Here is a 12,984-nt window from a genome sequence, read left to right as displayed (position 1 = left end):
CGCGGCGGCGGGCGGGGCGGCGCGGCGGGCGGGCCGCGGTCCGGGTGCGGGGGGCGCGCGGGGCGCGCGGGCACGACGACGCCGGGCCCGGTCCGCGCCGCAAGCTCGGCCGGGGTGCTGGACTGCGAGCGCCGCCGCGGCCGCTGCTGCTGCCGTCGCGCCGGGTCCGGACCGAGCTCCCGTGTGTGACACGGTGACGTCATCGTCCCCCCCCCCCCCCCGCCGGCATCCTCACAAAGCTCCGGAAAGGGGGGAGCGAAGACCCTCCCTCTGCACGGAGACCGCCTCCCCCCAGCCTCGCCCCAGCGCCCCATTGTGTGGCTTTGAGTTGCAAATGCAGGCGGGCAGGGGAGCCCCGCGCCCCAGGAGGAGGGGGCGTGGTGCTCAGTGCTGACCACGGGGGCCCAGGGGGGCAGTCTGAGTGTGTGTGAGTGTGTGTGTGTGTGTGTCTGCGTGTGTCTGCGTGTGCCTGTATATATATATGTGTGTGTCAGTGAATGTGTGCATGTGTACGCATGTGCATGGCTGTGTGTATATGTCTATGTGTGTGCATGTGTGTGTGTGCATATATCTGTCTGTGCATATATGCATGTGTCTGTGAGTATGTGTTCGTGTGTATATGTGTGTGTCTGTGCACGTGTGTATGTGTATCTGTGTCTGCCTGAGTGCGATGTCTGCGTGTGTATGTGCATGTGTGTGCCTGGTGGCAGTCTCCCCAACGTGTGTGTATGCATGCATGTGTGTGTGCATGTGTATCTTTATGTGTGTGTGTATCTTTGTGCCTGTGTGCATGTGTGTCTGTGTATGCGCGTGTTGTGTGTGAGCGTGTGTGTGTGTCTGGGGGGAGGAGGGGGCTGTGTGCACATCAGTCTCCCACATGCTCCTCGTGTGTGAGCCTGCGGTGTGGAGTGTGTGTGTGCCAGCTGAGCGCACCTGGAGCCCCTACAAGGGTCTGAGCTAAGCGTGCTGGCAGGTTGCAGGGCCCAGGCCAGGCCCAGGACAGTGCAGGGCTGGGCAGGGGAGAGGTACTCGGGGAAACACAACCACAGGCCCTTGTGGGACACGACACACAGGCTGGGCTACCAGACGAGGGGGACACCATCACAGTGGCCCTCGCAGTGCCCAGACATGTGCCAGCAACCCCAGGACACACCCCAACACAGACCCCAGGCGGAGTCCCCTGGGAAGCCCCGGAAGGCCTCCCCCCGCCCCTCCCTGCCCAGGCACATTGTGGTCCCAGACGAACGGACACACAGAACTGCTTGAAACATTCGGGGGTGTGAGGAGGGGCTTCCCAGCCAAGGCTCAGGGGTCCAGGAAGCACGTCGGTCATTCTTGACCAACAGGGTGGGTGGCTGAGTGCAAGGAACTGAGATGTGGTGCTGCTCAGGCCCTGTGGGGTGTGCCAGGGTCCTCTAGGGCCATGCTCAGCAGGACAGTGCTCGGAGCCTCTGGGGTCATGCTCGGCAGGGCAGTGCTTGGAGCCTCCAGGTGGTGCCTGGAGACACTGGGGGGGGGGGGGGGGTGGACCGTGTATGGCTGTGAACTGAACGCACCTGCTGCAGCTTCCTACAATGGCCCCCAGGGCACCTCCAAGGCTGGCCGGGCTCCAGAGCCTCCTGGTCACCCGAGTTCCCTCCACCCAGACTGACCACCAAGGTCAGTGCCAGAGAAGCACAGTGGTGTCAGGCCCCAACAATGCAAGATTTCCAGCAAACACCAGCACCTTTAACCTTTGCAGTGGTCGGAAAATAACTGATGACTGACAAGGTGGTGAGGGGCCTTGGGAGGCTCCAGACCCTGGAATCTGCCGTCCCCATCACCAGGGACACAGCACCTCCTCCCCCACCGCTGCCGGCCACCAGGGTTGTCTTTGCAGAAAACAGCACCCGAAGCACGGGGCAGTCTGGAGCCCGTCCACGTGGAGCAGGACGTCCACACACACATAGGGACCTGGCAGGAACTCTCTGGAAAGTGAGTCCTTCCCAGGCCTCGGGGTGTGGTTGCAGCTTCAGCAAATCTTCGAGGCAACACTCCACCAGGCCTCACACCCCCCAGGCCTGGAGACTCTGACCTCTGCTCCCTGCAGGAACAGAAGCTGAGCCCGCTCAGACGGGCCCACGCCCCTCCTCATGCCTCCGAGACCCGGGGGGAGCCCATGGCCACCATCTCTAACCGCCCCCCCCCCACAAGTTCCCCTTAAGCAACTGGGTCAGCGGGGCCTCCCTCTGGTTCTTACACTTCGATCAGGGCGGCTGCGGAGTCCAGGGACTGAAGAGGCACTGAGCACAGTCAGGGAGCTGGGGGGGGGGGGGGGTGTGATCCCCACCAAGACACACACAAACAGCATCTCTCTCAGCCTCTGGCTCCTGTTGCCACAGCAACGCGACTCTCCTAGGACCACATATCACGCACGGGGCGGGGGGGGGGGGGGGGGACGGGACGGGACAGACAGCTGGGTGTGAGAGTGTGTGTGTGTGGGCAGCTGCCTTCGCTCCCCGCCATCCGTGCAGCCCCCCCACAGCAGGGGTCACGGAGAGATGGGAGGAACCACGGGAGCCCCCTGGGAGGAGTCCAGTTTCAGCCTGGACGGTGCGGCCATCACAGCCTTGTGACAAGTCACACAGCCAGGCCCGGGCACTGCCTAGAACCCTGAGATTCTGAACAGGCCGCTGGCTCTGCCCTGGAGCCTAGTATACCAGTGGGGAGGCCTTAGGTGGGCCAGGAGGGCTGAGGCTGACCACTGCCCCACACCACCCCCTAGTCTTCCTCTGGGATCTCTGGACACTAGTTTCCCGGGCATTGGGCCTTGCATCCAAAGCGCTGGCAGCTTCCTACTGCCCTCTACTGGCTGGTTTCAGGCCTGGCACTCGCTCCGCCCTGCTAACCGGCACCCTCCACCGTGGCTTCCCCAACTTCTCCATCAGGTTCCCCCAAGCCCTCCCGGGCAGCAAGTCCAGCTCCCGGGAGGGTTGGCTGCAGCCTCCCTTTCTCTCCTGTCCAGAAACGCCTCCTTAGCACCGCCGGCTGCGTCTCCATGAAGGGGCCGGGGTCGCTGCAGACAGAATGCCCCAGAACCACGAGACGCACAAACCTCTGTGAGGCTGATGGCAAAGCAACTTGAACCTGGGTCAGTCCCCTCAGAGCGCCCAAGAGCACGCAAAGGCCCTGCAGGTGTCACTGTGTCCCGTCACGCAGGGGGGCAGAGGGGCTGTCTCAGGCTGAAGCACAGGCGAGGTCAAGGCCCATTTGTGACCCCGAAGCCTCCCCACCCTCTCTCCTTGGAAAGTTCCTTTAAGGGGCAGCTCCCGAGACTTAATACTCGCAGTGGTGGGAGGCAGGGGGTGCCCAGGGAAATCCTGGCCCTTCCACCCCAATGCAGGGAAAGGCTCGGCACTTAGAACCAGAAGGTTTTAGAAAAGTGTCAATGAAAGGGAAAGAGGAAGGGAGAGAGAGGGAGAGGGAGGGAGGAAGAGAGAGAGAGAGAGAGACCCAGGATGCTCAGGGGTCAGTCCTCGCGCTGCACTCAGGAATTACTCTTGGCAGTGCATGTGGGATGCCAGGGATTGAACCTGGGTCAGCCGTGTGCAAGGCAAACATCCTCCCCCTTGTACTATCGCTCCAGCCCCACGAGATGAGCCCCTTATTGGAAGTGAAAAGCCCAGGGCCAGAGCTATGCCTCAGTGGGCTGAAGTCAAGACTCCGCATGCAGGAGGCCCCGGGGTCATCCCTGGCACTACCTGGTCCCCTGAGCACCACCAGCTGTGGCCCCCAAACCAAAATAAAATGTTCAAGATACATTTGAAATCCTGGATCTAGGGACGAAACTAAAGGCAGGGGGAAAGGGAAATGGAGAGAGAGAGAGAGGAAAAGAAAGCAATAGAAGAGGGAAGGAGAGAGGGAGCGAAAAAGGAGGGAGGGAGCGAAGGCAGGAAGGAGGAAGGGAGCGAGAAAGGAGGCCCAGAAGAAATCAGGAGCACAAACAGAGAAATCAGGAGACTGGAGCAGCACCTCGACATCCTCCCTGGCTACCACCCTGACGCAGTTCTTCTGAGATGAGAACAGTGGGAGACGAAACACCTCGCCAATCCCCAAACGAATGCAAGCTCTAAATGCAGCAAAGCAGCAGGGATGGGGCTGGAGTGACAGTAAAGTGGGAAGAGCGTTTAGCCTGCACGCGGCCGACCCAGGTTCGATTCCCAGCATCCCATAGGGTTCCCCGAGCAGCACCAGGAGTCATTCCTGAGTGCACGAGCCAGGAGTAACCCCTGAGCATTGCTGGGCGTGACCCAGGAAGCCAAAAAAGTAAATTAAAAATTAAAAACTTTTTAAAACAGGGAGACAGGTGCTCAGGTAGCAGAGGTAAGCCCAGGGCTGGTTCCTCACATCAGGGTGGGAAAGGAACTCCAACAGTGACGCTGCCCCATCCCATGGACTGAGATCTGCCCCTCGCCCTCCAAGGCCAGCCTGGGGGAGCAGCTTTCCTGGGGGAGACAGTCGCTCCCCACCTGCTGGGTCTGTGGGCGCTGGCAGGAGACGGCGTGGCTGGCATGGCCCAGGCCTGCAGCCTCTGGCTGACAAGAGTTTGCAGGCGACTTCAGGCAACAAAGCGGCAGGTTCCCAACTAAGTGGTCTTCACCAGCTCCCACGAGCAGGCCCTGCTCTGCTCTGCTCTGCTCTGCTCTGAACACCTCCTGCCTTCCTGGGCACGGCCAGTCCCTTATGAGGCAGAGCAGACACACATGGGCCTCTGGCCACAGCAGGAAACTGCACACTGGCAGAGGTGGGCACCGCCAAGCCAGTGAAACAGCTTCAGGCGCTGCAGAGCCACGCGGAGGGTAGGCATGCTGGTTCTGCATGACACCTAGGACTAAACATGGGCAAGGCCCTGGCTCTGATCCCGAGCACGGAGATCCCAAGCAGGAGAGATAGTACAGGGGGCAGGGCACTTTGCCCGACACGTAGCCAACCCAGGTTCAAGCCCTGAGCACAGAGCCATGAGTAAGCCCTGAACACCCACTGCAGTCTTTGGACAGCAAAAACAAACAAAAAGTGTTTAAAGCTGAGGACTGGGATGTAGTTCAGTGGTGGATGACTTGCCTTGAAAGTGTGAAACTCTGGGTTCAATCCCACCCACCTACACACACACACACACACACACACACACACACACAGCAGAGAAGGCTTTTAGAAAACTGATTAAGCCCTGCGGATCTCTGGAAAGTGACTCAATATAGATGGGAAATGAATAGGCAACTGTGAAAATTTGATCCAAAAATAAAGCCTGATTTCTTTTTTCATTCTAAGCTTTAAACTTACAGTGCTTATTCCAGCCTCCACCTTGTTTAATGGACAACAATTTCCCCCCCTAAGGAGCAGATAGGAGCGATTAGGGTGGGGGTCCAGTCACAAAGAGACGTTGATCACAAATCTGCAAACTCCAGTTATGATGTTCTGTCTGCCCGAGTAGAGGAATAGGTAAGGGTTATCCTACCCGACGATCTAGACAACATTTTTAGGGTTTCGTTTCTTCTCCTGAATGCAAAGTCCCAGCTAAATACTCCCAACTCAATGGCTGACTTGGTGGGGGTGGGAGGGCGCCTACCCCTGCAGTGCTCAGGGGCTACCAACAGCCTCAGTGCTCAGGGTCACTCCAGGCGGTAATTGGAAGACCGGAGACCACGTGGTACCCGGGGCCAAGCCTCTGTGCGCAGAGCAGTGCTCGACCCTCCGAGACAGCGTTCGGGCCCAAACATAGATCTTGGCTCATGGATCCTTTTCCCTGTCTGCCCTGCACTGAGGCAGGTTCATCTTCGATCGTTCCTTACTGTTGTTTGGATACGAACTGCTGATGTGAGCACTGGATTTATTTCGAGTGGCCTTTTTCAGGTACCGACTTTCTTGAGATGATCCAGGCTGCTCTCGGAGGCCACTCCTGCTGTCTACTAGATCTGTGGGCAGAAAGAGGTCGCCCCAGCCTCACCTTTGGCCAAACGGAACTCCACCTCCAAAGCTCACACTCCTCCTTGGGAATGAAGCCCAGTGTGAGTCACACTGGGGAGGAGAGAAGGATCCACTCACCGTGTCCGGGCAGCCTCATGTGGCTCAGAGCAACACCGTAAGGAGAGAGGCCGGAGTGGCAGCACAGCAGGGAAAGCACTGGCCTTGCATGCGGCCAGCCTGTGTTTGACCCCCAGCATCCCATATGGAACAAGGCAGAGTCTCCTACCCTATGCCTGACTGTCTCCACCAGGGCCCAACAGCTGAAGACCACCGAGGCCCAGCCAAGGCCTTGCTGGGAGCACTCTCCACACACTTGGATGAGCCTCACGCATAAAAGAACTGACAGAGGAACCCAGGTGTGTGGGACCCGGGGCTGAGATCTCCAAGCCTGCACAGTTTGGGACTGGACCTGCCAGTAACTAGACAGTTACACCCACCAACTGCCGTGTAACTCCAACAACGGCCAGGATCCAGAGATCATCACACTCAGCTCCTGGGAGAGAACAAGGCAGAGTCTCCCACCCTATGCCTGACTGTCTCCACTGCGCAACATCTTATCATCTCATTCCTAATTTGGTCAAACTGGCAGGCTACCAAATGTAACATGCCCACACGGCAGAGTCTGGCAAACTCCCCGTGGTATACCCAATATGCCAAATACCAGTAACAATGATGGGTCTCATTCTCCTAACCCTGAAAAAGCCTTGAATATGGCACTTTAAAAAAAAAAAATCTCAGGGCTAGGACGAAGAAGACGTTACTGGCACCTGCTCGAGGCAATCGACGAACAACAGGGTGGTCGTGATCGTGATCGTGATCCCATATGGTGTCCTGATTACTCCCGGCCAGGAGCACTTCCGGAGTACTGCCATGTATGGCCCCCAAACCAAAAAAAAATAAAGAAACTTAAGGAGAATCACAACATTCTCCACCTGTCCTTTCTCCAAGCACAGAGAACTCACAAACACCAGAGATAGTGACCAGCACCCAGAGCCAGTGACCGGCACCCAGAGGTAGTGACCAGCACCCAGAGCCAGTGACCAGTACCCAGGGCTAGTGATCAGCACCCAGAGATAGTGACCAGAACCCAGAGATAGTGACTGGTGCCTAGAGATAGTGACCATCACCCAAAGATAGTGACTGGTACTCAGAGATAGTGACCGGCACCCAGAGATAGTAACCAGCACCCAGAGCCAGTGATCCGTATACCCAGAGATAGTGACCAGCACCCAGAGACAGTGACCATCACCCAGAGATAGTGACTGGTGCCTAGAGATAGTGACCAGTACCCAGAGCCAGTGACTGGCACCCAGAGATAGTGACTGGTGCCCAGAGATAGTGACCAGCACCTAGAGCCAGTGACCATCACCCAGAGACACTGACCTGCAGCACCCAGAGCCAGTGACTGACACCCAGAGCCAGTGACTGGCACCCAGAAACAATGACCAGCACCCAGAGACACTGACTGGCACCCAGAGCTAGTGAGCAGCACCCAGAGCCAGTGACCAGAACCCAGAGCCAGTGACCAGAACCCAGAGACAGTGACCAGAACCCAGAGACAGTGACCAGAACCCGGAGACAGTGACCAGTACCCAGAGACAGTGACCGGCACCTAGACATAGTGCCAGCCCTTGAGAACAGCGCTCTAGACTGTTCTCAGTTTGAATGTGAACGCGTCCAATCAGAGTCCCTCCGGCCAGTGCTCCTGTTCCCGGGAGCATCTGAAGGAGCATTCTGGTGAGAGCAGATCTGAGTTCTGCCAGCAGCCGGCACCAAGGGCCAAGAGAGCCGAACAGGTCAGAGAGGCCAGCGCAAGATCGAGCTTCTGCCCACCCATACTGGGCAAGGGGCATCCCCAGGAGCCCCAGGACAGCTGTCCAGTGCTGCGGTGACAAAGGCAACGGTGCCCATGTGGCGGCTGCAGCTCCCGTCCTCGCTGTAAGCACAGAACCAAGTGCCCGGGGCCCGGCCTTGCCCAGTCGCGTGAATGGGCAGGCTGCTGGCCGCTGGTCTCAGGTGAAAGACCGTCCAGGCCGAGGCCGAGCCTGCACGGGGCTGCCCTACTTGTGCGCGGGGCCAGGGAAGCCAAGAACTGCTGAGTCAAGGCTCCGAGTCAGAAGAGGAATCCGGAACGCTGGAGCCCAAAATAGCGCCCGCGCCTGGCGTCATTAGCATCTCGACACGGGGAGAGGGGCCTGGTGCGTGTACTGTGTGCGCACACTCAGCCCTGCAATGCTGGCTCCCCACGACCTTCCCTGCGACCTTCCCTGAGCAGGGTCAGGGTGGGCCCCCATGGCCACTCCACCCTGGCCAGATGCGGTGAGGGAAGAGTCTGTCCAAGGCTACAGGACAGTCTCCCCCCCGCCCCCCCCCCCCGCCCCAACACTCTTTTTTTGTTTTTGTTTTTTTTTTTGCTTTTGCTTTTTGGGTCACACCCAGCAATGCACAAGGGTTGCTCCTGGCTCTGCACTCAGGAATTACTCCTGGCGGAGCTCAGGGAGCCATATAGGATGCTGGGAATCGAACCTGGGTGGGTCGCGTGCAAGGCTAACCCCCTACACGCTGTGCTATCGCTCCAGCCCCTCCCCCCAACACTCTTTAGTCTGCCCAGCGGGAGCCCAACCCTCAGACTGACCCAACTCTGGCCTCACCCGCTGACCTGGCTGACATGGACAGGCGTGGTGTCCAGCACGGCCCCCTGCCGGCCCTGAGCTCCTCACTGCGGAGCCAGCCGAGCGCTCCTGCCTCTGCGTCTCCCTTCACCATTCACTCGTTCCCTGTCTTGGAGTCCCGAGGCGCCGGCTGAGCTCTCCCATTTCCCGGGAAAAAAAAAAAAAAACGGCCACGGCCTCCAGCCCCGAGAACTGAGAGATTCTGCGGGACTCACGTTTGCAGAGGCACGAAAGCGACTCTGAGAGACGCTGCTCAGGTGAGGGGCAGAGTCAGAGAGGGGAAGGCTTGGGCCAACACGCTGGGGCAGCCGAGGGAGGCAACTGGTGGACACTGTCCCCTTCCAACCCAACCTGCCTGGGCACAAGGTCCTGCTGATCGCGGCAAGGTGCACTGTCCATTCGGGGGAGCTGCTCCCACACAGGCCCCTGAGAAAAACACACACCCGGCTCCCTGCTTTGGGCTGGCACAAAGAGGCTTAGGAAACGTCCAGGGACAAGTGAATGAATGCATGAATGAATGAATGAAAGCCAGGCAGGCTTGGGTCCTCTCTGTCCCTATACCCACTTCCTACTGTCACCTTCCGCCTGGACCACAGTATCCACCACCAACTGTCTGCCAACAGCTGACCTCTCTTCTCCATCCCCGCACTGGCCACCTGGGCTGTTCCCCAGAACGTCACCTGGGCCTTCCCCCTACTTCATGGGGGACAGTGAGCTTCCTCTCACATGCGGGGTCCCAGTCTGCTCGGGGCCCCCTACGGCTGACCCTGTGGCCTTTGGGGTCACGGGTACCCTCCCTCGCACACACAGTCACACCCACCTGGCCCATGGACCATCCCATGGTCAGCTCTTGACGACAAGCGTCCCCACACCCAGGGTCCAGCAGGGGCCCCTCTGACCTGCTGAGGGCTATCTGCTCGCCTTCTCGGAAATTCTGCCCAGGACAGAAAAGCTCTTTGCTCGGGGCAGGGTGGGGTAGAGAGGACGGCCCCTCCTCCCGAAGGCCTGTCCCCACGCATCTGGACATCTGTTCTCCCCGAGCTGGTGGCACTGGGAGCTGGGTGGGAACGTCACCGGGAAGGGAAGGTCGAGAGAAGACATGTCCCCGCGCGTATGTCAGACCCCCGGCCTCACAGGCCCCCACAGAGGGGGGAACGGGGCCCCCGTGGGTGGCAGAGGCTCATGTCAGATGCGACGGTGCAGGGAGAAGCTGGGCAGAGACCAGAGTTGGGGGCACCGCCCCATGCCCCGTCCTTGGCTGGGGAGTTGCGGCTGCTATTCTGGGAAATGACATTTTCATGTGTACATTCTGGAACCTACCCCGAGGACAGCCAGAGGGAGGAAGGCAAACTGCTTGGACATCTGGGACGGAGCAGCCGGGGAGAGTGGGCCGGCCGGGGAGGGAGACGGCCCTGCTGGTCCTGGCCAGGCAGCCAGGGAGGCCCTTTACAAAGGCAAATCCAATCCGTGGTGGTGGGAAATGGGCACTGGTGGAGGGATGGGTATTTGATCATCGTATAATTGAAACCCAGACACAAAAATTTGTAAATCTACAACTGTACCTCATGATATCTCACTAATAAAAAATTTTAAAAAAAGGCAAATCCAGCCAGTACACACACACACACACACACACACACACACACACACACACACAGAGCTCAGGGGCTGCACACTTAGCATGCAGGAGGCCCGGGTTCAAGCCCAGCCCCTCATGGTCCCCCCAGTACCGACTCCTGAGCACTGTCAGGGGTGGGGGTCCAAAAACAACGAAAGATGATGATAATAAAGCCACATGGACATTCACAGACGGGAAGGAAATCTGAACTACCCACGGAGCCGTGTTCGTAATAACACATCAACTGGCATGATCACTCAGAAGAACGCGTCCGTCTCGGCTCGGTGGCGTGGCAAACCTGTCATGCCTCTGTGGAATGTCATACTTTCCTCTGGGAAACAGTGTGCCTGCATGCTGGGTATCATGCCTAAGGGTTCCTCAGTGAACTGTCCCTTTTTCTTCTCCCTCTTACAGGCAACCGCTCATCCCCCCGAGTTGATCTTTAACCTTCCCTTTGTGTTTTATCTCTCCTTGTCACAGTTCCCCAAGTCAGAACTTCCTGGTAACTCTAGACTTTGTATTTGTAGTGAATCACTTGCTTTTTCTATTTCCCTTATAGGCTTTTCATGTTTTACTACAGAGCAATGTTCTTCATGTAAACACAGAAAGACAATTAATGCTGTGCCCCTAATATTGGGAGTTGATGGACTGAATAGGTCTACGCCTGGGCATCTGTCATAATTACTTGGCTCAGGCTTTGGTTGCTGTAGTTCTCTTTTTTGGGGGGAGGGGGTCACACCTGGCGACGCACAGGGGTTACTCCTGGCTCTGCGCTCAGGAATTACCCCTGGCAGTGCTCAGGGGACCATATGGGATGCTGGGAATTGAACCCGGGTTGGCCGCGTGCAAGGCAAACGCCCTACCCGCTGTGCTATCACTCCAGCCCCAATTGCTGTAGTTCTTAACACTCCACAAAAAAGGGTGCCTGCCGTGGGACTGGGATGGACCCCGGGCGAGCGATGAAGTTCCCCCGGCGATTGAAATGGGACAGTCTAGAAAGCATAAAAGCACGGTCTTGCTGCGAGCTGTTATGATTTAAGAGACCGGTTCCCCCATGGGGAAGGACGAGCTGAAGACTTCGTCTGGGATTTACGGTAGAGCCGTCAGCGCCCTAAGAACTAAGTTTTGGAATCTCTATCTCTTACTGTGCTTATCCAAATAACTGCAAGTATGAATAAGAAGGAAACTTAAGTGTTTAATATGTACGACTAAAGGGAAAGAGAAAAGCAATATAGAGGTCCCTGGGAGACAGAGCGTCTCTTCGAGTCAATCCCCCCCCCCCCCCAAGAGAATTGCCTGGGCTGTAAATGATCAATCACACCTGCATGCAGGCCTGTGCCTCAACCCCCCTCCGACGTTCTATAACCACGCGAGCAGCTCTGCATTAGGTGGGATGTTCTGACCATCAGGCTGTGGTCCCCGTCTCTTTGTTCCTCTGCTGGGGAGCCTGGGAAGGCAGCTCTCAGCCACGGAACGCATCACGCACCCACATTTGAACTCACACCCATGTCGACGGGAACTGACACTCAGAGGAATCAGAGTGAGGGTCTCTCTCTGCAGGGGTGCCAGGCACGACCCCTGAGACCCTGGACCCCTTGTCATTTTGTTTTGTTTTGTTTTGTTTTGCTTTTTGGGGTCACACCCGGCGATGCACAGGGGTGACTCCTGGCTCTGCACTCAGGAATTACTCCTGGCAGTGCTCTGGGGACCATATGGGACGCTGGGAATCGAACCCGGGTTGGCCGCGTGCAAGGCAAACGCTCTACCTGCTGTACTATCTCTCCAGCCCCACCCCTTGTCATTTTCTAAGGGATAAGAACACTGCGACAACTTTTGAACTGTTGTTTTTGGGCCACACCAGCAATACTCAGGGGTTACTCTGCAACTCAGGAATCACTCCCGGTAGTACTCAGGGGACCTACGGGATACGGGGGCTCGAACCCAGACCAGCCACATGCAAGGCAAGCATCCTACGTGTCATACTCTCTCTCCAGCCACTTGGGTATTTGTCCTCTGCCCCCAGAGACAGGGACCCAGAAACTTGGTCACTTCCTGGATGATGGAGGTTTCCTATTTTCATGGGGTGACACTCATCAAGTGCTGGGTCCAAGGGGATATGGGGCCATGGGGTGGTGGGGATCAGACTCAGAATTTGGCACACAAATGCGCCTTAGCATCTTGGCTATTGCCAGGCCCTGGAGGGAGGGTCTTCTGTTCTAAGGGTCCACTCTGGGTGGACGCCGAAAGCACTGGTATACTTGCTAGTATGGTGGCTGGACACATTCACTTGGTTAGGCCACTGGACCCAGATCTGTTCACACAAGACTGCGGAAGCTGCCGTCAAGCTTCCGATACTGCTGCTTCTTAACCAGATCTACAATGAACTCTGTGACTTTGGGTAAAGCCAGAGATCCAGAGACCTGCCCTTACATGGTGGGCCTCAACAATCAGTTGACGGCCTGAAGGGAGAAAGCCTGGCATCCCCCCTGGAGGCAGAAGCCATGTTCCCACAGATGACCACAGGGCTCGGCCCTCCAAGGCGCCAACCCCAGAGAAGTGCTTTATACTGTACCTGCAGGCGACTCTGGGCGGACCCTGGCTGGGAGGGGCAGGGGCTTCTACTCCATCACGGGCCGGGGCAGAGAGCAGAGGTGGATGGTCTGAGGCCTGGGCAGAGCAAGTCACGAGGTC

At 57.8% G+C, this 12,984-nt stretch overlaps 1 pseudogene; it reads right to left on the bottom strand.

The window, feature by feature from the left end:
• Nucleotides 1-5,374: 5,374 nt before the first annotated feature.
• On the bottom strand, nt 5,375-5,501 carry LOC130029953 (uncharacterized; annotated as a pseudogene).
• Nucleotides 5,502-12,984: the final 7,483 nt, after the last annotated feature.

Source organism: Sorex fumeus, unplaced genomic scaffold, assembly GCF_029834395.1.
Source record: "Sorex fumeus unplaced genomic scaffold, SorFum_2.1 ptg000043l, whole genome shotgun sequence".
NCBI lineage: Eukaryota > Metazoa > Chordata > Mammalia > Eulipotyphla > Soricidae > Sorex > Sorex fumeus.
The sequence above is the reverse complement of the archived record's forward strand: the minus strand, read 5'-3'. Positions and strand labels throughout refer to the sequence as shown.